The following is a 23,535-nucleotide window of genomic DNA, read 5'->3' as shown; positions in this document are numbered from 1 at the left end:
TGCAAATCTTCTTTTAAATTTTCTAGGTGGTTTGTATGTAACAATGTATCTTCTGAAGAAGTTTTGCGTTCTTGAAGGTTGCGTTTTCTTGTGTTCCCTCGTTTTACTTTTTTATCTTGCCCTTTTTGCGTAAAAAGTATTATATTCTTAAGAAAATACTTTAAATTTTTAAAATATATTAATGAAATAATTTGTATATTTTTCTCTTACATTTATTTTATATGATTTCTTCCTTTCCATACATGATATAGCTTTATATAAATAAACAATTAATTAACAATTTTACAGAATTAATAATTTTTTGCACTCAATGTCCTCTTCACCGTGCCGATCAATTATCCGAGCATATTGGCCTCAGATTATCATTGACACCCTTAAAAGTTTTATCGACCCACAGGGGATCAATACTAACCCCGCCGGGAACCTCTGTATTAAGTATTAGAAAAGAAACATTCTCAAAGCGTGGATAACTTCACTTATCCTTATAATAAGCCTAGGCCAAAACTGTGCACTATAATTTTGCTTCTAATAAGAAAATATCTGATGTGGACACCACGTGACTTTCTGGCACTGCCTATTAAATTATACATATTGTTTGCCCTGCATTTCATTAAAGCTTATTTCCTCATATTTCATTAGAGATATATTTATTATTCAAGTAATTTAGCTCTTACTTCTCGGTAAGGCAAAAATACGCAAAAACTCAAAACAGTTTTATTAAAAATTGTAAAATGGAGAAAAACATAAAACGACAAATAACAGTAATTAAAAAACAACTTTTTCAATTAGAGTTTCTAGGCAAAAATAAGCAATTCGGCCGCAAGTAGGAAGGCAGATTTTTCGAAGACAGAGGACAAAATCGAAAGTTTACTTTTGGTCAAACTCGGCAAAAACACACTGAACTTGGTGCACAAACTGACTTAATTCACTATTCTACTAAGAGTTTCCAATGTAAACAATTGGTAGCCTCGTAAGGCTTAGTGCCTTTTAAACTATTATACTGTTGATAATTCTACAACTTTTGCATGCAGATTAACTAAAGGCATAAAAACCTTAACCGAAAGATAAGAACACTCACAATTAACCAACATAAGAGAATAAAATCTGAGCTCACACAGCCGAGTAAAAGAGTGAGTATATATGTATATTTATATATGTTTGGTGCTGCCGCTTGCATCCAAAAAGGGCGATGCACAATTACATGTTATAAAAATCTCATATACAAAATTTCAAACTTCCCATACTACTCATTTATGAGTAGTATGGGAACTTTGAAACATATGTACATACAGATGTAACACAAAAATATCATTTGAATTTATTTTAAATCCATTGTACAACCCGGTTTGGAAAAAAAAAAGCAGTCCTTTATTCTGTCCGTACCTACAGATATGAAGCAAAAACATCGTTCAAATGGATTCGAGAGGAGTCAAACTAGATATTTTTATTGAAATATGATACCCGAAATGTTTCGGGCTTCCACTGCTTCCTTTACTTCGTACAAGGAAGTAAATACTATCTGAATTGCTTGCGGCTTCAAATGGTATTAATGAAGATAACGAATGTAATTTCTATAAAACTTGATGTAAAAGCGTAATTTTTTCGTATTTTACATGCAATAACTTACTAATAATTTCCCTTACCAAACGATACTAAAACGTGCTAATGTTTGAATATTACGTGTGATAGAAATAAGAAATCAACAGGAAAGTCAAGAAATCAACAAGCTGTGGATTGAAGGGTATGCTTTTGCTCTTCCCGAAACGAAATGTATTTATTCCACAATTCAAAAACTTTCTGAAATGCGCGGTTTAAAAATTTTCAAGTGCAAGTAACATTACGAATTCAAGTTACGAATTAATTCATTACGAATTAATTTCAAGTAACATTACGAATCAGAAATCTAGAAACCGTCAGTCATTAAATCCACATGAAAAGAAGACTCCAAATGTATACCCGAAAAAAGTATGTACTGTTTCTAATGTTTCTAAAACTAAATCGTTGGTAACAGGAAAAAATCCTCGTTTTACTTTTTTATCTTCATCCGACGCAGAAATGAGTTTTAATGCAATAATAATACAAGTACATCTATGGCAGCAATAATGGAAATAACAAACCAAGATTTATAAATTAAAAAACCTGAAAAACATAATGTTCACCGCATTTTGCCGTGGTATGTGGCTCAACGTAGAACAGTTTGTAGAAACCTGCATGAAAATTGCTTAGCAGGAGATAAATAGAAATACATTGACCCTTGATAAAGCATGGGTTTGTCTAAACGACTGTAACAAAAAATGGTCTATTCATTATCGGAAACGGGGGCGGGAATGTACAAACCTATTTCCGTCAATGCAAAGAAAATTTCAGTAAGGAATTTACGAATGTTGCAGGATTCTCGTACAGTGGGAAATTTAAAATAAAAAGAGTGGGAAAATGGGAAAATCAGTCCAATATACTATCAAGAAAACGTTTTACATCTGATATTTACAGAAGAAATGTCATTTCTTTTTCTAGTGACTTTCAGAATGAAACTTCATCAACACAACTTAACAATTCATACTTCGAAAAGTACCACTACGTTTCTGAAAACCAGAATGACGATTGGTACAAATATTGCACATATACCTTTCAAGCCCCTGACATTCCTGCGAAGCCCCTGACATTTCACGTATGGAGTATTGTGCCTTCGGTTCTTGAAAATCTGACCGAACACAAACTTTCCACGACTGATGGATTCTGGAAAGTCGTGAAAAAATGCTGGAAATCAATATCCTGGAAATTTTAGGAAACGCCCTTTTATCATGCAAATCACGATGCAGACTTATGGTTTCGAAAAAAGGGCTATCAGAGCGAACGTTTTAAAAATGCTCTTTACATTTTAAGCATTAATTAAACGGCCCCCAAATCGTTCTAAAAATGGGTAAACATCTTTTGTATTTACAATGTAATTACTGAATATATTCGTGAATACCGCATTCCATACTTTAAAATGCATTGCAAAAACACATTTTGCAAGATAAAAAATCTTAAGTCGCAATTTAAAAAAAAATGTTTTTAAAGTCCAACACACATTTGATACCGAGGAAGAACAAGTTATAACGTCTGTAAAATAATTCTTTTATACGCATCTCGGAGAGTATGTATCTTTCACATTTAGATTTGTGTAAATTATTGAAAGATAACTAACAAAATACATGCAAATGGAAATGGCATCGGATTCGCTGTTTTAGCTTTATGTTGCCTATATGACGTAATGATCGAAATGTGCAATACTCTTTTTTTCATGTACCTATGTTACAAGAAGCTTTTAAGCAACAAAGATTAAAAAAAAAAAATGTTTCATCTACATCCTCTTTATATATAATGTGGCATTTATGCTCTTTTGCAATAATGTGAAGTAAAGATGTAATAAATAATATATCTATGCTGCAAGATGAAAAGAATACAACGGCCCTGAAACAGGAAGAAAAAATGAATCGTTTAAACATTTTCTTCATTCTTTACTTAGAGCGGAGGGAAGGTGCATTCGGTACATTCAGCTTGGTGGCCAGATCTCATCATCGCACTCTTGTGCACGCCTACTGCAATCTCTGAATCCCGATTTGGACGAGAATGAAAGCTTATCTATCACCCATTGATTAAAAGAAAGCAGGATGTGCCCACACGTGTTTTGCGATATCGCCCAGATCGCGCGTGTTTCTGTATAATATCTGAATACCAGGAAAATGCGGTTTCGGGTTACGTTGCCTAACAAATCGTGATTGTACATGTAATGACGTTCATATGCTGAGGCTTAAAGCATAACGATGAAAGTTTGGTGTGTGCATGTCTATCAAAATACAAGGATGCTTCAGTTATCTAGTTAGAATGCAACATAGTTATAAATGGTAGCATTCAAAATGCAGAGCGTGATCTGGCACACGTTTCTTCATTTGAATTACAATAGGAATTGTGGTATAAACACTTTTCTTCGGTATTAAATGGGGTAGATTTGTTGTTTAAAAGGAAAGTAAGGTATTTTCTCTGTTCTTCCAGCATGCCTTCGTGGTGTAACGGTTGCACATTCGGCACGTGTTCGAGAGGTCCAGGTTCGTGTCCTGGCGCGGACATTGCCTACTTTTCACGTCTGCTTAAAAAAAGACCTAATGACTCTACAAAATAAATACTGTTTTAAGATTTATTTAATCAGTTCTTACAAATTTTAACATGGACATTTCGCATCATATTTTACCAAAAATAAGTTTGGAAATTAAAAAAATATCTTTATAATGTAAAGTTTCTGTTGTAACAGGAAGATTAGAGTTGCAACAGAAACCTTACATTGTAAACATATTTATCCTAAACATCACAAACATATTTTAAGTCATGTAAACCGTACTAGACTAGTACCGAGTTATGGCTACGTTTTAAATAATTCAAGAGCCACTAAAGAAGGTTAAAATAATCTTTTTGTTTAGTCTTAGTGTCAGGCTTAACTTGTAACTTGAGAAATTAATTTTAAGCATAGAAATTATCACTAAACGTAAAAGGGATGAAACCTACTCTTCGATTCCTTAAATCTAGTTTTTAATTGTGAATGTATTCTTGACAGTCTGAAAGCAGAATTTTTGTTGACATTGTTAGGGAAGAGAATTAACCATGAACTTTCTTGTGTTAACTAGGAAGGTTTCTAAAATTGTGATAAACTAGAGGAATTAAATATGAAATATTATGAATCAATTCTGGGACCATGTTCGAAAATTTCGAAATGTAAAATGAAATTCGAGAGAGTCTCAAATTCAGCTGGGTTCAAGTTTAAGATCAAAGGTAATATTCTTGAAACTCTATTGAAGTTAAAAATTCATGGTACATTAAATGGTTCAATTAATTCTGAAAAATATTTCAATTTTTCGATCCAGAGACCATGAGTCGCATTGAGATTAAAAAATATTGTGAAATCTTAGAAGCGAATATTGAGTGAAATCTCAGAAAATAGGTCAGAAATGGGATGCTTATTTTACTAATAAAGACATATTTTAGTATAGCATGCAAAAGTGGGAAACCTATATATTCTGCACTGTATGCATCAATGCTTAAGATAGAATAGTGCGAAGACGAGAAATATGTCATAATATAGAGGGAATATTCTGCTTGCGGGTTACCATTTGCCAAAAAATATTATAAGGCATTTTTTCTTTCCTCATTACGTGCATTTTCGGTATGAATGGAAGCACGTCAAGCTAGGAATCTCGGAAAAAGCATCGCTGATTCTTCCTGCTCTCTGCTGCGATAAGCACATAATTAATCTCTCTACAGAGTATCCATAGAAACCCAAGAGAATCAATAATAAAAGAAGGGAAGGCGATACATTACAAAAAAAAGGTCTAAATATTATCTGTAAAATCAGATGTTCCCAATAATATACAGTTCAGCCATGAGCGAAAATATTTTTTAATCTTTACAAAAATATACAAACATAGATTCGGGATATATTATTTCTATAACTGGTTAAATGACTGAAATTCGTTTTTAGCTACACTAAAGTACATAAACTGCCTATCTGTTTGAAAAATATTTCTAGTAAGTCAGTTGTTGCAATATTCATTAAAAAGGTCGGAAAATGGAAAAACGGATATTCTGAAACTACTTTGATGAAAATGTTTTTCAAACCCGTGCTTATATTCTCTACCTAAAGGAAGCAGATAAGGGGTTAGATTCTGAGAGAAAATGAAGAATGAATGTTTTGAGAAGCTGAAACCTATGACGAAAAGGGGGGATGGTTCCTCGTGGAAAAGAAGGACCTATGCCAATAATTCTCGAAATCGGAAGAGGCTTATTTAAACTTTGTCCATCTAAGTTGTAAGTCGGTCTATTTTATAAATACGCTCAAGCAAAATTTTATAGCATAATGTAGCCAGATTGTAATTTTTCAGAAATATTACAAGACTACAAGTAATTACACTAGTAATCCAGATAGTAATGTAAAATGTAAAATAATAGTATTTGGAGACCGCGTGGTGAAATTTAAGAACTATGAAGTTCATTTGATGCTATGTTTTCAGATTTCCTAGATGAAGTAATTCTGACTTCATCTAGGAAAGGAGGTAATATTAAGTCGTGGGGAAGAATAAAATGTCAAAGAGAAAAATCCTTTATTTCTAAGAACACCTGAGTCATCATCGATGAAATTGTACTCTGATATTATGCTAGTGGATCAAAAATACAAGGTGCTAAATTTTAATAAGGCAATGAGTCAAGAAACCCCATTGTTGTATTAACATCGGTAGGTATTACAACAATGTTTTTGCTATTACGTGTGTGTTTGCTATTACGTCTGTGGTTACAAAATAGATATGAAAATGGAATAGAGAAGAAACATGAAAATCTGAAGCTCAAATTGACCAGACAGGTAATAAAAATGCATTGACTTTATTTATGCATAATAAATGCCAGTGCATTATTATTTATTATGCATACGATTTATAAAGCATTATTTATAAAGATATAAATTGGCATATTATTTATATTTATTATAAATATTATTTAAAATACATTATTATTTATTATGTGTTGGCATGTATTTGCATAATCGTAAGTAAAATTTCGAGTTGTTCAAAATTTCGAGTTTCAAAGGCTGAAGAATATCCCTTGAAGATGATGAGTGATCTGGAACTTAACACTAGCGTCATTCCAAAAAATGGGGAATGAATTTAAAGCTTTTGCCTGCGAAACATCAAAATATGATGAATAACGTTATAGACATTGCTTTTGAGTCGTATGGATCAAACCTAACGACTTGAATATGTAGTATTTTCTTTGGAGTTTCTATGATGCATTCTATAACTATTATTTCTATAACTGGTTAAATGAATGACGGCCCATTTTGCTCCTTCTTATCTTACTATTCACTTTTAATCATTTGCTGTACAGCTGGTCAACAGATACGCATATCGACGTATATCAGGCTAAATGTTTTATTAGAAGTAATTATCTAACTCAAGTCTTAAAGTATAATAATAAGTAAGATTTTAAGTAATTTTCCATGCAGTGCACTATAATTATCGTACAGCCAATACAATATTATACTTTATTCATCTAATACAACACATTAATATGCTATATATTAACCTTATAAAGCAGCAAAATTAACAATTACAAATTTATTAATTACACATAGACTTTATCAATGCATTAGATTTGCATTACATGACAATATGTTAGATGCAGTATGATAATAAACCAAACTATATTTTCATACTATTGCTAAGATCCAACGCGAATTACAAAACGTTTCAAAATCGCTTATGCATAATACCTTACAGGCGACATTTCATAAAACCCTGGTAGAAACACTTCCACTAATCGTTCTGCACTTCCACTTACTGTTAAAACGAGCATTACTTATCAAGCTAAGTGTTTTGAAAGACAAGGTGTTTAAATTTATACAAGCAACGTACTTTATTATCAGCACAGCTATCGAAATTTTTGATTCACCTCTGCATACTGTAATATAAAATCATCCTGTCGAGTAACCCGTGGAACCTTTCCTTTCCTCTACCTTCGTGGTGTAACTGGAAACATGCTCGGCATATATTCAGGAGGTCCGGAGTTCGAATCCCGGCGAGTTAGGAATTAGGAATTTCAGAGTTAGGTTCAGAGTTAGGAATTTCAATTTCCTAACTCTGAAAAGTTCTGAAAGTGGTGGTGGACGATAATTCTCACTTCCAGGATTTGGTGATTGGGTCTAATCACCACCATTCAAAGTTTAAAAAAAGGTATTTACTCCCTCCTTTCCCCCTGCCATCGTTGTGTAACTGGAAGCACTGGAACACGCTCGAAGCAAGCTCTCAACCAATGATCGTGACTATGTGCTTTCTTAACAAAAGTTAGACAGAAGTAAAACAGAAGACGGACGAAAGTCAATCCAATTCCTTCGAAATAATTTTGTATTATGCTGCTTAATGGGTCTCAATCATTGAAAAAAATCAATTGTCTAATTAAATGAAGAAAATTTACAGAAATGTTGTAATAGTCTTTAAAACATGGAAATCCACGGAATTTTTTAGATTTAGTTGCAGAAAATTGGAATATAAGAAAAAAGAACTGTTTCATATGCAGCATTTTCGCACCAATTTTCACAGATTTCTACAGAAGTCTTTTGCCACAACTCGATTTTACCTTTTTCAAGAAAGCCAAGTCAGGTTTAATGTTAACAATATACATTATAAATATGAAGGCCCAGACATGCGACGGTCAAGCCGTTTCCCCTTTTGAATGTTAGAAAAAATGTTTTCTAACTCGATTTTTGAAACTTAACATTATCTCGAAGTCAGCAACGCAGCTAAATGAAATAAGTTCTAGAATATTGGAACGAAAAGAGCTGAGTATCAGCGGTTCTTTATTCAGTTGCCGACTTATCAAAAAGTTCAGAAGTTTCTGCATTACGCGAAGAACGCTTAAATTAGCATTTTATTAAGTTCTGCTCGCTCGACGTCGAAAGAAGAATGAGGCTTATTCTTTGACAGTTTTCTGAAAATTGACTGCCTTATTCACAAGAGGAAGTCAATTTTACAATGGAGATCTAGTCATCCCATTGTGTTTCAGCCATATAAAGGAAAGCACTCACTTCCTGTTTTGAATGAAATACAGTTGTTTGAAACCTCTGTGTCAAATCTGTATTTATTTTACTGCTGTTATGATTACAAGTCATTTTTTTTCTTTCATAAAAACTATTTAATCGGAAGATCAGTATGATTTGCATATTTGCTTTGAGTTTCAGATTCAGTTTTAAATTATTCACGTAATGTTTCGTCTACATAACTGTTCAGTATTAATGTTAAAGGTGGAGCGAATCCTAAATTTTTTCGAGTTGGAGTCCAGATCTTAAATTTTCTCGAATTCTTTTAAACTCAGATTACACAAATTCCTTATGTAGGAATAAGAATAAAAAGGAAAATTATATATATATATATTAATTTTAAAAGTTTTTTATTAAAGTAAAATTTAAAATTTGCATTTAAGGGAAAACAAAGTTAGGAATATAATTTTGAAAAGAAAAGTGTGTTTTAATTTATTTGTAAGATTATAGAGACATTAGGTATTTTTCGAAGCGGGAAAGATGCAAAATTAGCTACGCCTTCGCCGGGAATCGAACCGCGGACCTCTGGAATATGCGCCCAGCGCGCAGACCACCACACCACGAAGGCACGCCATGAAGGTGGGAGAAATACCTTATAAGATACAAACGAAATTTAAAAAGATGTACATAATTAAAAGTATTATAATTTGCGGTTAATTTTCTCTTGATGATTTCACCAAAAATATATAAATAATAAGTAGTTTAAATTTTTTACATTTTCCCAAAATATTTTTTAAATTAGCTCTAGTGCAGAGAGAGAGGAATATGTCTGGGGTTAACAAAATAGATAGGTATTATACAGGCTTAATTATTTGCAGAAACTAAAAAATACGGAAATCAGACTTGCTACATATGATATTTGTAATGAATTCCACTGAAAGTGCAACGATTTATTAAAACGTTTAATAACAATTCCTCTTTTTTTCTTCCCCCACCCCAACAATCTAGAAAATTTGATGAATTTGAAAGGCGAAAACTGAGTTTCGAATGATTCAATGTAAAATTTTGAGTTTTCGAATCTCAAATCTTTCGCGAGATTCGTGTGTTTTGATTCTAATTTCCCATTTGTAATTACTATGCACATGTGGATGCATCTAAATTGATATATGAGTATAATGCAGAAGGGATTATCTAAAATCTCTTCTTGTACGTAATTATTTCTTACGCATCTGCTGTTATAAATAGAATTGCTACCTTTTTGTGTTCCCTTTCAGGTCGTTGAATTTTGTAAGAATATTCGACTCGTGCCCTTTTTTTTTATTTTTCTCCCAAATGATTAGTTTTTCTTTTTGAGTCATCTGATGATCTCTATAAATCTGAGTAATAGATATTATACCTAATAAAAATACACATAACCTAATAAAAAGATTGTTAACGTTATGTTTCTGTAACAAGTGCTTTTGAAAAAATAAATAAAAAGTCGCCATTTTCTTTGTTTAATCTCAATTTTTTTATCCTTCAAACTGAAAATTATACTTGGCATTATAGATGTGTCAATCGACAATGTATAATTTCATTTATATTACAAAAATCATTTTTAGACAAAGCATAAGTTATTATTTGAGAAGGTAATTTTTTTCTTGGATTTCATAACAATATTATTCAAATACGTATTACAGTATACTAAGAATAGCATGGGTAAAATTGGTTTCTAACATCTGATAATACATAGGTTCTGCTACAATGAGTCGATTGTCATAGAACCAATGGCTTATTGTTCTCATTTTGCTGTTTAGGTCAATTAATCCAACAACGTGGAGATCTCTAAAGTTTTACTTTGCTGTTTTATCCACTGAATTGTCGGGGTCTGCTCTGAAAATTTACATTGCCATGATAAAACTTGCAAAAGACGCCAGGATCTACATGAATTCTGTCAGCCAACACAAAGCCATCAATAAACACATATAGCCCTTCACTCTCAGAATATAAAGCATTACTGGTTTCCAAAGCCATAGATTTTAAAATTTGGTCATTTGTTTCTTTTTTGGGGATTTCGTTTAACAGATTAATTCTGATTACATATTTTCTTATACCAGTTGGACATTGTGGTTTTACAAAAGTTTCAGCTTACCATCTGAAGCTTAGCTGATCTCGGATGGAAAAGACTGCTTGAAGAAAACTATTCTAAGTTTCCTCTTCAGGCAATAGTTCCACAGGAAAAAGCAGTCTTGTCACTTTGAAATGCTTTCCCATAGTAATAGAGCTCTCTCTTCCACAATGAATTTAATGCACGTATCATGTGTAGCTAATAAAAGTGTATCAGTTTGGGTAGTTTTAATTGTACTAGTGATAAGTCAGAGAGCTCGGTTGTGAAATCTTTAGAGTGTATCGATCCCTGACTTAGATGCTGCTCCACCAGGGGCAAGCAATAGTAAGTAGTATATAGAAGCTGTATGTCAAACCAAGAGTGTTGTAAAACAACCCCATTTAGATCCAGCAATTCTCTTCAGTAAGGTCAGCCTCTCAGTAGCGTTTTCTAAAATCATTTCAACACATACTTTCCACTTCTGTTGGTTCCCTGTATGTATGAGCCCTCAAATAAAAGGTCTAATTGCTGGTGAGTAAACTAAAATGTTCGATACACAGTCTTCTCTATATTAACCAAAATATTATGAGTATAGCGCCAGTCTTCTAAAATCTTAAGCGCCTCATTTAGAATTAACTCTGAGTGTTACTTTGCGTAATGTTTTTGTTAAAACAAAATTACACTTTATTAACACATTCGATATTTTCCTTTTTATACAATTTTATAATCAGTTGGAAAAAAAAGAAAAAAATACAGAAAGGAACATAATTTGCAGTTATAATTTAAAATAATACGAAAACAAGACATAAAAATTTCGCTAACTTGCAAATCACAGAACAACTGCTGGCCACATGTCTCTAGCAGTTCATATTTCTAACTGCTCAATCAGCTGGCCACCTAGTAGTGAAAATCTTGTTTAAAGAATTGGCATTGAATCAAGGTACTTATAATATTTTATATTTTAAAATTTCCCATATGCTTTAATTTTTTAAATTCTTAGTAAAAGAAACGTCTTTGGGATTTTAATTTAAAGTTTCGCATCTAAACCCTAAAGTTTTCAATTTGCAATTTTTCCTCCAGTTTTCAATTTTAGGTAAGTATTACTGAAATATTTAGCACAAATATAATCAAGAAGTACATACGAGCATTTCGTATAAAAACAGTTTTTTTTTAAATAAACTTTTTTTTAAAGTTTATAGAATCATAAGTGAATTAAATTTTATATCACGAATAATAAAAGCGTAAAGCATATTTGATAAAGTTTAAAGATAACGATTTATACTTTTACAATGCAATTTGATTATTCGATTTCATTTTTAGGCGCCTACATTTTATTATTCGTGATAAAAATCGTAGAAATATTTTGTAAGAAACATTATGTAATTCCTTAATCCCATTAAACTATATGAGAAACTATTTTTCTGCTTTTGGTTCATTAATGACTTTATGAGTTTTAAGTAAAAACGTACTTTTCGACATTTTTATTTTCTTCTTTCAAGCCTCTCTGACATTTTTCCAATCAAGTTTTTCAAATTAAAATTAATTTTTCAACAATGAAAAGTTACTCTTTTGCTCCCAAAAATTCTATTATGTCAAATGATTGAAAAAGGCAGCGATTTTTCCAAAACATCAGTTAATTCAAAATCAGCTGCGCTGAAATCTGATATAAATTTAATTTAAAAGATGCTTTTCATTCGATCCGATGCTGCAAACTGTACAATTCTAGTAAATGTAGTTTGTTCATTAAATGAAGATAAATCCAAAAAATCATTTCAACATTAAACTAAATAAAAATATGTAAATCATATTTTGAAATATCGCTGCCCCACACTATATTGTCCTATACAATGAGTGTATGCGTTAATTTAGAAGTAAAACAACAAAAATCAGCGTTATATTTTCAAATTTTTACATGAATAGTTTCGATGGTTTTACCCAACCATCATCCTCAGCTGCCAAATGGCACATGGAGTCAATGTGCAAACCTGCCAAAGTGCAAACATTTGCGCTTTGACAGAGGATGATGGTTCGGTAAAACCATCGAAACTATTCATGTGAAAATTTGAAAATATAACGCTGATTTTTGTTGTTTGACTTCTAAATTAATACTTGTTCCAAGTGTTATTTTATCTTAATTAATGAGTCTATGGGCAAAGCTCGATAGCTTATTAGGAAATGGTTTAAAAATGGATCAAGAAGTTTTGACCGAAGTGAAAAACACCAGCAGCTGAATAAATGAAAACTTATTAAAACACGACTTCTTCAAAAACACTTTTAGAAAGTTGCCTAATTGATATTTTTATTACATTCTTATTTTAAATGATGGTGGAGAGTTTTCTTTATAAGCTTTAAAAATTTCGAATCTTTGTAACAAATAAATTTTTGAATGTTAGAACATTATATTCTCATAAAATAATACAAAAACGTACCACAATAAAATTAAGCAAATATATTTTTTAATGAAATAGTGCGAAAATGTACATAAATTTATGAAATAAAAAAATTAGTGACGGGGGAATTTTATTGCCATCAATTTTAAACACTACTTAGTCCTGTTTTTTTTTTTTTTTTTTTTTTTTTTTTTTTTTTTTTTTTTTTAGATTAATGGGGATTGGCGGAATCAAGAAACACCAACGGAGTGACATCATAAGCTTGAAAGTGAGAAAAGCGGTATTTTACCCTTTTGTTTCATACTGTAGCTCATTTTGTATACATGTATTTTGCCAATTTTATAACTTTTAATCATTTTTGTTTTATAAAAGGGCGAAGAGTTCGTTTTATATTTTGTGAAAAATTCGGAACTTGATAAAAGATACATTTTTGGAAGTTGAAATTTTAAAATTATAAAGTCGAAAAAATCGTGCAATTTTCGGAAATTTAGCAAAAAGTTGATAAATGTTAAAATTTTGTTATGTTAAAAATTTTTACAAATTTCACTTAAAAGTTGTTTTCGCTTTTTCCGATACAGTAAGTTCCTGAGATTTTTAGCTTGTCTATTCAACAAAGATATATGCAAAATTTTAAAAATTAACTAAAACAAAATCTGGAAAAAAAATCGCTTCACCACATTGCATTGTTGTAATATACGAACAGTGGGTGCTCAAAATTTAAACTCGATAGCTTATCAGGAATTAGAAACCGATTGCACATTTTTGACCATGCGACAAACGCAGCCAAATAGAAGCTTATAAAAATCAAAAATTGCTTTCAGTCCCCTTCCCCATTTACTTACGCTAACACTACAAGAACAAACTTATATGATATTTCAGAGCAGATTTCAGATTCTTATCAAGCAGGTAAAAGAGAATAATTATATTTATTATTGCTGTTTATTTGCACCAAACTCTTGATCAGTTGCAATAAAATTAACATTATCCTTCAATTATGTTCAAAGCTTAGATCCATTTGTGATACGTCATTAAAGAGCACTGTCTCATTTAAAGAATCTGCTATTTTTTTACTGCAGAGTTTTTGAAGAGACATTTATGTAATACTGCTGACGGCTCCAGCGAAAATTTTAATTCTGAAAGCAGAAATTGTAATTACTGATACCCGTCAGTGGTCAAAAATGTCATGGAGTAGGAATTTGATATGGCAATATTTTTAAAACAAAATTACTTTTGAGTGAATATGACTATTCCGCTTGAAGGCATGCGATGAATTTCGTCGCTTCACCAGCAGAGGGCGCTGAACTACTTCCTATTCTTTAAAGATTCCGGTAACAAAGGTTGACATGTGCTTTTCAGCATGAAGTGAAAAGCTGTTAAGGAACGAATTTATCTTTTAGATCGTTTGACGCTGCGAACGCTTAGAAATCTCTATCCCCGGGGCATTACTTTAGTCTTTGTAACTTCTGGATAGATATTTCTAAAGCTATTCATGAATTAAAGGATATAAACTTAAACTAAGTGCATTTTCTCTAGCTGCAAATTCAAAAGGAAGTTTAAATCTGAATTTAACCCCATTTCAGTGTTACAGAATAGTATTTCTGAGATTTAACACTTTACGTTAGACATGTATTTCCCTTTCAGCTTGGTGGTAGTTTCATACAAAAGAATAAAAGTAATTCATATGCTGAACCATCAAGTCACTAAATGCATAAAGGAAAATTCAGGAACGAAGTGTCATAGAACTGCACCATTTATTACAATATACATAATTTTAGTAAAAAATTAAAATATTTCTTCAATTAACAAAGCCAAGAGAATTAAATAATGGAAGCAATTAAGCAATATTTTCTGTCTGAAAGAATAAAACATAAATAACTCAATTACTTTTTCTGGCTATTGTTATAAATTCTGTCGTCTGCCATTTGATATCAGACAAAAATGTATAAAAATAACGTAAAATGTCCTTTTATTCATTTCACCTTTTCGAGATACGTAGTACTTTCTGGTACCTTCAAAAATACATAAATGACTAATTAAACAAATGAAAACAGATCTGAAAACTAAGCGATTCTGTACCAAGTATGTAATATAGCGTCAGAGAACATTTTTTAGTATTTACAGTAACGTTGCATATATTTTAGCTTATAGCGGCAGACATATAAATTTAAAAGTAAAACAAAGATTTAAATTATTAAGAAATACATTTATTACTTTGGAATCAATCAGGTTGTCAAGCGATTTAAGAGGAATATAGACAGAACTTGATTGATTAAAGACAGTTATAATAATAAACACTAACAGTGTAATTCTAGCTTGTTTTTATTAGTTTTTTTAATCAGCATTTTGCCTGTGGTATCCAAAACATAACACATATAGAAAAAAAGAAGTGAAGGAAGACGCTTACGAATACGAAGCACAAGGTCATGCGGAAAACAAAGATACTGTGTTTCTTTAATTGGCAACACTTGCAAGGGAAAGGGATGATATATGCAAGGTAGTATACGTAATGTAACTCTCAAAAACCTTTGTACAGATACCGCTAATGGTCTTTTAAATATTTATAAATACAATAAAAAATACTTTCAGACCTTCTTTCAAACCTTTTGTCCACACATTTTTCTCTGAGATTAAAATGGAAAATATCCTTTTTCGTAAAATATAAGTATCTCTTCTTAATATTATATTTAATAAATAAATTACTCTGAAACACTTCGGTTTTGTATTTAAGAATTTAACTTCATTTCATTTTACAATTTTATCAAATACTATACAACACATTCAATAATTAGCATCATTGCTTTCAATAACCAGGATATTGCCTCTTACTGTACCCTTCATTAGCCTAAGAATAGGCTTTCAAAAGCATTATGTGCCTTGAGCATTACGTGCCTTCAAAAGCATTATGTGCCTTCATTAGCCTAAGAATAGGCTTTCAAAAGCATTATGTGCCTATGAAATGTGAAAAAAAAATAGTTTTGAATACAATTAAAAATAATTCCCACAAGATATATATGTACGTGTTAAGTTAAAGAAATGTTTATAAAAGTTAGTTTTAGCAAACGCATATGTTATAAATAGCAATTACTATCAGTTTCGTTTAAATTTGTTTCTGAAATAATATTTACATATTTACAATTTAAGAAAATATCGCAAAAAATACATTATTCTTTCAAAGCGAATTCATTTTAAGCTATTTCTTAAAGTAACTGTGTATGTTTGATTATTGGTAAAGCACTCGAAAGGTACCTGCCTAGGAAAGGGCTGCTTTTGTGGTGGTCTGTGAAAGGAAAAGGAGCGCACATTTAAATTATATATGGTGAGATTAAATAAAAACAGCCATGCAAGCAACTGTGAATATCACTGTTCAGCGGTCTTAATTAGCGGCCGCTAAATGGGGAAAAAGAGCTTATTCTGCTTCTAGTTATAGGTGAAGCTCTACAGGAGCTTAGATGTCTAAACTGACTAGATAAGACTTTTGCGTTGGTAGCGTCTCCTTTGAGTATTGAATTGTTATGAGAGTCAGAACCTCAGGCATAAATAATATCGCGGAAATATTCCTTTTGAGATCTCTGAGAAGGTGGGTATCTAAATTAATCCGGATAAAAATTTTGCTTTTTAAATTTATCTGGATGCATTGTATCGACTGTATGCTATTTGAAGAATATTAGAATATGGGATTTACAGGTGAAAAATGGAATACTTACCTTTTTTACTGAAGCCTCAAAATTTCACATGGTATGAATCCAATTGCGGCATGACAAAATTTTCATTTTTGCCTGAAATATATTTTTAATTATAAGTAGTACTAACAAATGTCTCGAAAAAGTGTTTTCAGAATTTTTAAAAAAAGTTAATAGTTTACTCTGGTTCCAGTGAACTCCACTCTTCTGTTTCTAAACATTCTTTGCTAAAGTCTTCCTCATTGCAAGTCTGAAAATAAATGTGCTTTAAATCTGAAATTCAATCTATAGTATTGGGTTTTAATAAAAGTGTGATTCTGAACTGCTATACCGCTTGAAGTATCAGATGAAAAACCTGTAATAGTTTCTCAACTGATTAATGGTTTAATATCATTATCAGACATTTCAGTCGCTTTAGATCTAATTGGCAATTAAATACAGCGCGATTCATGTGTTTCCGAATTCTGATTGCACGTTCTATGTATTCTAACAACGGAATACATTTGCAAATCTGAATTAATATCTGACTTTCACTGAACACCTCTTGCTCATTATAGGCAGAACGCCAACTACGGTAACCGAGAGGTAGGATGAAGGAACAATCAGTATTACTGAGGAACAGAAGTTTGCTTTGCTACAAGCACATTAGAAGTTGAAAGATACGTGGAACAGCATTCGAAGCAGCCATGCTGGATATCTCAGTTAACATTCTGAACAAAGTTATGAGAAATGTATCTTGTTATGCGGATTTGTGTGAAAGAATTTAGTGGTCATTTCAAAAATATTCCGTTAAATGATACTTTCTACTCACTCTTTGTGTAATTTAGTAATCATACAAGTTATTTCTGTACTCGAAAAGAAATAGCTAAGAAGAAGTGTAGAAGAAAAGAACATGAGATCACTGGAGCTCCAGGACCGAGATGACCCAGTGGAGGTTAAAACACTTCGGGATTGCCACAGGCGTACTCACAAAAGCTGATCCCTTCAAGGCAGAACATCTTTTGAATCGCACTGCATAATGAGAGGTAACTGATTCAAATACCCGCACCTCAACTCACCAAACGTTTTACTCAACTATTCGGATTCATCAATTTGGAAAGCCATATTCCCATAGTTCATACCAAGTGAGCAGAAAATGGATTTCATATTAGTTCGAATGATCGAAAGGAATTTTAGAACACAATATCCACTACCTTTAAGCAACAGAAAAAAAAATTATTAAATTTAAAAAATGTTTTTCGTTAAGTAGAAAAGAACTATACGTTTGAATAAAATTATATTATGTTTATTTTAACATTCCAGCGCACATCAGCAATTTAATAAATGAGATGCTATTTATTCTATGAATTTTTAATTAATTACTACAGATTTCTTAAGACATTTAATTGGAAGAAATTCTGCTTTTATTAAAGGAGTATACTTATTCACTAGTTTATTAATTCTCGAAGTTAACATTTAAGATGTATTAAAAAATTAAGTAAAGAAGACAGGTCATTTAGTGCATTTTTATTCAAAAACTTGAGCCAGACTCCGATTTTTCGATTCGACTTCTCTCTGACTCGCGTAATCTTGCGAAATGATAAAAGGACAGTTACATACAAAAATAGTGATTCTGAAATGTTATATTAGACATAAATATTTAAAAAGATAACGTAGCATGTAAATAAAATACAAAAAAGGAGAAGATTAATGCATATATATAGTTTTAATAATATTATTTACTCATTTATTACTTTAATATTATTCAGTAATTTGAATTTTCATTGCGTACGAATGTATACTCAGAAAGCAGTAAATTAAAACTGCGAAACCCATACGTTAAAACATTCAAAAATGTACATCAGATTCATCTTGAGCTTTCCAATGAATTATTCATAATCAAGAAGTCTTTATCCTAGGTTTATCGTTTTATTAAATCATATAATTAAATTAAATTTTTTTTAAACTAAAACACGCTATAAGTTTCAGTGCGTCTTTAATGAATGAAAGGCAAAGGAACTATCATTAAAACACCCGGTCGACAAATAAACAAATAGACATCTTCTGATAAGCCAAATGCCGTATATTCCAGCATATAGCACGCACTTTTAATATAATTTATAAGATCAAAATTTACGGATGCAAATTATACAGAGGATTTAAAAATGATGAATTTAAAAATAAACAAATTATTATCATAAAAAAACTATATTTCTACCATGTGCCTAAATTATGTTTGTTTAAAAAAATGACATTCCTTATGAACTTAAAATTGTATATCTTAGCAGTATGAAAAGTTCGTCATGTTCGTCTTCGTTTCATCTTCAGACACATCATCGAATTCTGTTTCATCTTCCCCATCACTGTTACTCTGGTCCATAAATAAATAATCATTTTCCGTTCCATCTAGATCGTTAAATATACTGCATTTTTGATGGATTTTGAATCATATCAGCTTAATTTCCTTCCACTCTTTTATTATCTATTCGCATGCTATTTCTAAACTAGTATGATGCAGTTAGTCTCCTTTTTCTTCCTTATTCCTTCATTGCCTTCGATATTGACTTCAAAGACACGGCTTCAAATGATAACAGAATCAGAAAACATCTAACTCCTAATTCTGCTAATTCATTTGGATTGAAAGTGCATTCTTACCTCGAATTATGTCTCCCTTTTCTCGAAATCCTAGAATAACATTCTTGTGTACTCTTGCGTTGAATACAACAGATTCTTTCTGCAGAATTATTTACTCTTTTAAGCACCCCCCCCCACACACACACATATACTGTTCCCCTTATCGCGTGTCAATTCGTTACACCATTGTTCGAAAGCCTGCGAAAAATCTTTGAAAGAATGACTTCAAAAGATAAACGCATCACACATGTATCTTTCAGGTTTCTTCATAAAGAAAAGGGTGCGCGTTTAACGGCGAATGTACCTAAAAACTAAGAAATGTTGTCTGAAATTAATAATGCGCGTTATACACCAGTGCGCTTTGTACACCGAAATATATAAGACCGTCCATTAGATTTCTGTGACGCTGGAGGTCTTCACATTTCAAGCAGTATGCTTTTACACGGAAATCTTTCTTAGGTAATTCACAAATTAAATCTGTCTTATGAGTGATAATATATGAATGAATGAGTGTAGATTGTTTTTCAAAGAAACGGGAATCACAATAGCAGTATACATCCAATCGACTTTTTATTCTTGTGATAAATTAATCTGCAGTAATAATGGAACAATATAAAGTAACGCGATCGAAGTTGAAGAAAATATTCTTTTTTAAACAGCTTCTATACGCATCTAAAAACAAAATTACACGAGCACGACTACATATTTTGCATTTTTGAGAGCGTATTATGTTAATAACAAGGAGGGAGAGGTAGTAAACGTGCAATCAACGCAACTCGACCTATATAAGATAAAGCGCACTCCAAAAATCTCGAAGGTAAATCTTTTAAAAGAACCCGTTTAGACAATTCGTTACTCACACGCTTTATATATTATAAAAAATATTATATTAGATTACTAATAAATAATATGCATAGAAAACAATGCTAACGTATTATAGCAAAATAAGTTTAATGATGAATTAATAGGTTTTTTTTTTAATTTTTTACTAGGGATTGCTACGGGAACTTATGAGACATCTATGTAAATACTACTCATAGAAAAATTTTAATAAAATTCATACTTAAGTAATTATAAAACCTTAAAAGAATTTTTTTTTATTATACAATTATGTTTATATGTCTTTTACGCTTCTTTTCATCATTTTAAATATAGAAATGTTTCTACGGTTAACAGAGTGATTTTACAGCATTCTTACTTCCTTGTACGAAGTAAAGAAAGTATTGTGATTGCGAAAAATATCCGGTACCATATTTACCACCGAAAATATCCATTTTGACTGTTCTCGAATTTATTTGAACAATGTGTTTGCGTGTCATCTCTATGTACAATCTCTATATCTCTACGTACACAATCTCTACGTACGGACAGAATAAACATTTTTTTTTTTTCCAAAACGGATTGTAAAATGGATTTAGAAGGGATATTTTTCGTTACATTTGTACGTACGAATGTATCTCGCATAACTCAAAAATGAGTAGCCATAGAACGTTGAAAATTTGTATGTAGGACTGCTATGCCATCTAGGTGTGCACCTCCCCTTTTCTTTGCAATCTTCCCCACCTGACCTATAATATATATCTATATATATATATATATTGTCACTCTATTACCAGTGAACTAAGTATTTTTATTCCTATATGCTGGAAAACTGTACATTATTTGTTTTAAAGATTGAATTATATTGTTCTTATGCTTCGGTTAAAGTTGTTCTTCCTTTAGTTAATCGTCATGCAATAGTTGTAGAATTATCGACAATTTAAGAGTTTAGTGGCTAATCTTAACGAGGCCGCTATTGTTTACATTTGAAACTCTCAGTAGAATAGTAAACTGTCTTTTGTCCAGTGTGACCAAAATTTATGTTTCAATTTTTTGCACCGAAACTTTTGTCTTTTTGCCCGCTGTCCGAATTGATTGTTTTTGCCAAGGAACTCTAATTTTAATTCTATTTTTTTCCTATTTTTAGCTTTATATGATGTTTTAGGATTTTTCTGTATTTCACAATTTTTAATGATGATTGATTTTCTAGGTAATCTCTAATGAAATTCCAGAAAATAAGTTTAAATGAAGTGCAGCCAAAAATTGTGTATAATTTAATAGATCGTACAAAAAAGTCATCAGGTGTCCACCTCAAATTTTTTTCATTTAAATATCTCACTTTCTTTGTCTCTTTCGGTATTACTTTACAGAATGAAAAGAATTTTATTCGGCTGAATATTTCAGTCTTTTTAACTATAGAATATTTCCATGTGTCAAATTGTGCAATAACTACTGGATTTTATCCGAGACCGAACAAACCTCTCATGCTTAACAAAACCCCATCACCCGACTTTTTAAAAAGCGCTTATACTGGGAATTTGTAGAGTATTTTATGCTAATTAGTCAGTTATTTATATTTCAGCCTTTAGTATAACTTCCCTTTTCCATATTCTTTCCATATTCAAATGAGTAGCAAAAATGCAAATGGAAAGCTTGGACGCTAAGCGTTAGTTCCACTAACAGTTGCAATTATTCGACTTTGCGTTTTCTGGCTGCCGACATTTTAATTCTGACGCTGTGGTATAGCAGTGAACCAGCTTCTAGCGTAATAATTTTAATTGTGTAGTCTTTGACTATTGTTCTACGTTTAACTTATGTTAAACGTGGAACTTATTTAGGTGTTGGTATTAGGTTAACACCTCAAGTTGTGGTTATATTGCAGCATAAAAAAGCTCCTTTGTGTTTTAAATTCTGTTTAAATAAAAAGGTTATTTTCAACCATCTGACGACTTTGGCGTTGTTTCAGACATAGGGATAATTCTCTTCCCTCTGTTAGAGTTATTGGATTAATTAGCATTACCAGATCAGGGGAAACCCTACAAATTACAAGAATTAAAGTTACATATTTCTAAACTCTTAACCAAGTTGAGAACTTTCAAAATACTTTGAAATGTGTGTGAAGTCATACGTTTGATCTAAAACTAAAAGAAGGCGATAACATTAAAAATACAAATACAACGAAGAATGGCTAATACTTATTATTAGGAATGTAATATCTTTACTTCTGATTCCTATTTGTAACTGGCTCCTATCTGTAAACAGGAAACTTTGCAACTTTTGAAATAAAATCTTTAAAGGTCTTTTATGATCCGAATAATTAAACCAGCCCAAATATTGTAACAAATGCCTGCAATTTTTCTTTCTTGATTTTTTTATTTATTTTATTATTATTATTATTATTCGATATAAAATACATATAATAAGATTCAAAATGTTGTAAGTCAGAATTACATGCCCTTGTAATAAAGATTTCGAAGACGGTTGCCGAGGAATTGACCATTTTTTTCCTTCAATGTATTTTCTAAGACAGAGATTTTGGATCCTCCTAATAAAACGTTTTTCAATTTGTGTTCCGTGGACCACAAGTGTTCCTTGACACTGATGAAAGAAAACAGTTTATTGAACTCTTTAACAAAACCGATTTTAAAATAAAATTCTAAGCCAAAGTTAAATTTCTGACCTTATTACCAGTGAAAACGGAATGTAGTACACTGTGCAATGATGCTTTAAAAATAAAATTCAGTTGGTTTTTACGTATCTACATAAAAAAGAGTTTTCATCACTAACTAAAATATAAACAAGGGACCAAAATCAACTTGATGTATGTACCGATTTTCGGATTTAAACTTACAAACATACAACCAAACATTGAACAACTGTGCAAGAATGGCAAGCTCATCCATCTTGTTGGTGTGAGTACCAACATTTATTTAATTTTTGATTAATAAGGCAAAACTTATTCAAACTCTAATTACCTTGAATTTTGAAATACGAATATAAATTTTCTTCTATTGATTTAATTAATGAATGTCAATATAAAATTAAATTAATTTTAATTATCTGCTTTTAAAATATAAGTATACTGGTAATAACATATGTGAAAAAATTTCTTTCGAAGAAACAAAAGTAAAGGGGTCGGCATAGCATTCTTATTTTAAAAGTCGTTCCCACTTGAGGAAAGTTTACGAAAAGCTGCCCTATTGTATAAGATTCAAAGGTATAGAGAATAGCAAGTTATTTAAAAGCAGATCGCTCAATACAGTAATAATTTGGGTGTGTAATTAATGATGCTTGGAAATTATTTGATTGATAAATTCTAAATAAATATTTCTTTAGAGTGAGCATGCAACCTTAATATATTCTGACGAAGAGATAATATCTGTAATGCAC

General features: G+C 31.3%; 1 long non-coding RNA gene across 2 annotated transcripts in view; it reads left to right on the top strand.

The window, feature by feature from the left end:
* LOC118182417 (uncharacterized) overlaps positions 1–23,535 on the top strand; it is a 143,102-nt gene that overhangs the window by 118,925 nt on the left and 642 nt on the right. Inside the window, exon 2 of one of the 2 annotated variants that reach the window (XR_015041007.1) lies at positions 13,244–13,313. This is a non-coding gene — a long non-coding RNA (uncharacterized LOC118182417). The remainder of the gene's footprint in view (positions 1–13,243; positions 13,314–23,535) is intronic. The other variant, XR_015041008.1, reaches the window with a different exon arrangement.

Source organism: Stegodyphus dumicola, chromosome 5 (assembly GCF_044657685.1).
Source record: "Stegodyphus dumicola isolate Sdum_Otavi_A_Nest chromosome 5, ASM4465768v1".
NCBI classification, from domain to species: Eukaryota; Metazoa; Arthropoda; class Arachnida; order Araneae; family Eresidae; genus Stegodyphus; species Stegodyphus dumicola.
This window is presented reverse-complemented; position numbering and strand designations above follow the sequence as displayed.